Source organism: Tupaia chinensis, unplaced genomic scaffold, assembly GCF_000334495.1.
Source record: "Tupaia chinensis unplaced genomic scaffold, TupChi_1.0 Scaffold000404_1, whole genome shotgun sequence".
In the NCBI taxonomy this organism is placed as follows: domain Eukaryota; kingdom Metazoa; phylum Chordata; class Mammalia; order Scandentia; family Tupaiidae; genus Tupaia; species Tupaia belangeri.
The window spans coordinates 2,603,555-2,606,576 of record NW_006159906.1 but is presented as its reverse complement, the minus strand read 5'-3'; positions in this window follow the sequence as shown (position 1 = coordinate 2,606,576).

The window sequence follows — 3,022 nt, the reverse complement described above, 5'->3', positions numbered from 1 at the left end:
CACATGCCCTATAGCAAGAAAAAAAAAAACAAAACACCAAACTTCTCCAACAACAACAACAAAAAAGAACTGGGGTGTGTAGGAAGCCCAGGATCTCTTGGGGGGAACACCCCAGAAAACTAATCAGATGTGAATCAGATATGACTAGAGGGGCCCAGCAGGGAGCAGGCAGTGGGAGGCAGGAGTCCTCCCAGCAAGGAGATGGGGAGATGGCCACATGTGCTGCCAGTGGACTCTGAACAGGGCCTGGTTAGGATGATCCTCCACCTTGGGGAGCCCTCTGGGGAGCTTCATCAACAGAGGAGGTAACCAAGATGTCACTTCCTGTATGACATATTTTTTCTGCATTCAGCATCTCCCAGCTAGCTGGGAAGTTTCTTGAGGGGGCCACCTGAGTCAGGAAAAGAGTCTGGGGTGTCAGTTCTGCTCTAATCCTGGAGGTCTAGTAGGGGCTTTGTGACTCCTGTGGCCTTGAGCAAGTATCATCACCCCCTTTGACTTAGCCTGCTAATCTGCGAAATGAGGATGCGGTGCTAACTGGACAGGGTTGTGGAGGTTTGGGTTAGTGGGTGTCCAGTGCTTTAGCCTCTGTCTTCTGCAGGGACAAGGGGCAAACCTGCTCACCTTGGCACCCTCCAGAGCCCCCATGTGGGTTCTGGCCTCAGGGAGAGAAAAAAGTAAATAAATAAATAAATACATGGAGGAGTGTTTTTGAGTGTCCCCACAGGACAAGTCCAGTCTCCTGCCATTGGACATGGTTCACTGCTCAGATCTCCACGGGGTTGATAGTGTGGCAGAAATGACTCCATTCTCAGGTACAGCAGATGGTGTGATGGTTAAGACACTTGACTCCAACATGACTAATTGTGATTCAAGTCCCAGACCTGGTCACTTGAAATTCATGCTGAGCCCATGTGCATGTGTGCTCAAGATCCCAGGAGGAGAATGGAGGAGAAGGAACTGCCATATCCCTGGCAGATGATAGATGATATCTCTCTCTCTCTCTCTCTCTCTCTCTCTCTCACATCTGGTGAGTGCACACACCTTGTGGCAAAAACCTGGGGCGGGGGAGGGGGGAATGACTCTATTCTCACCTGGCTGGTCCCTCCCTTCAGCCAGGCTGAGTCAGAACAGTCTCCCTCCCAGGCTGAGTCTTGAGGGGCCACGGGACCTGCTTCGGTCCTCCTCTTTCTCTGCTACATGCATTGGGAGCACATGGTCAGGGTCCTCACTAGAGGACATGGGGCCCAGGAGAGCCACGTGTCCCAGGCACGAGTGACCCCAGCCTGAGCAGACAAACCATGCAGCAGAGCAAAGCCTAAGTCACTAACCTGACACCTGATGTGAGCAGACCCCTGTGGTGTTAACCCACTGCGTTTCCTATAGTTTACCAGCAGTTTTGCTGCAGTAGGTAACTGTAGACTGAAAATGAGTCCCTCTAGGCCAACAGTGCAGGTCCCCCGTGGGCACCCGCAGCAGTAGCACCAATTCTGTGTGAAGGAATATACTCTCTCCCTTGCAGTTATCCTCAGTGTGTACTTGCAGCCTCTCACGTGTTGCTGTAGAGTCCCCATCCCTTAACCTAAGTGCTGAATGAACATCTCCAAAATGAGTGTGTGTGTTTGTGTGTCAGTAATACAGTTGTTAGATCATTGTCTGTCTTCCAGTAGGACTTAACATCCATGAGACGGGTGTTTTTCAATGTTGTTCTTTTATTTTTTTTTTGGGGGGGGGGGCGTGGGGTGATTCTCATTAAATGAAGGAACCAGAGAATGTTTTCTCAGGTTGAGTTCCCTGCAGTTCAGTCTCTGAGACAATTTTATGGCATGATACTTTCTTTTAAAAAACTAAAAAAGAAGTGAAGGGCCAGCCCATGGCATGGTGTTTAAAGTAGCTGGATCCCAATGGTTGACTACATGGTTCAAATCTCAGACTTCCTGGCTTGGAATACACGCCAAGTATATGTGTGCACACTCCAAATCCTGAAAGTAAGAAGAAATGTAGGTAGCTCGCTTGCCCCCCCCCCTCACCTTCCTCTCCCCACACCAGGCACATACACCCCTTAACAACAACAACAAAAAGTTAAGTGAATAAAGCAGCATGATTGGGTTAAGGGAGAAGTCAAACTACCAAGACACAGAGCAGCGTTGCTCTACCCTGCATACAGCTGCGTCAGTCACATCTCAGCAGCTTTGTCCCCCGTCACCCACATCTCAGCAGCATTGTCCCCCGTCACCCACATCTCAGCAGCATTGTCCTCCGTCACTCACATCTCAGCAGCATTGTCCCCCGTCACTCACATCTCAGCAGCATTGTCCCCCGTCACTCACATCTCAGCAGCATTGTCCTCCGTCAGTTGCTTCATCACCCTGATTCTAGATTTGACACCTCCCTAGACAAAGGTGAGACTTGGTGAGGAGCTCTCTGTAGCTGCAATGACTGTTGACGGGGTGACAGTCAAGGCAGTCTTCTTGCAGCATTCCCAAGAATAGGTAAAACAAGTATTTTATTGAGAGGGATCTAGGTGGCAGATACTAGTACCTACCACAGTCTAGCCCTGTTTAATTGTAATCCATCTCTTCATTTGCATTCCAAGAGTGGAAGAAAAAAATGCATGTATATGTTCAGAGATGTAGGAGTTGCATGTGTGTTCAGGGGGTATGGGGGCTGTGCACATATTAGGAAGGTTTGAAGGCCACCATATGTATTTGTGGTAGGGGTGGAGGTTCGTGTATACATGTGGGGGTTTTGTGGGTTATATGTGTACTAGAGTTGGCTATTTGTATGAATATTGAAAGTATTTTTCAGGAGTGCGTATGTGTATCTGTGCATGATGAGGTTATATAAAGTACATGTTGAATTCTGGTGGGATAGAACATGAATGAATTCATAACTTGTGCAGGCAGAAGTCTGGGGCATCTAATACGTGCATTGGAAAGTTGGGGGTCGGTGTGAGTATTTGGGTCATGGAGAGTTGTAGATTTTTACATTTGTAACTGTAGAGGCTTGAGGATTCGTAATT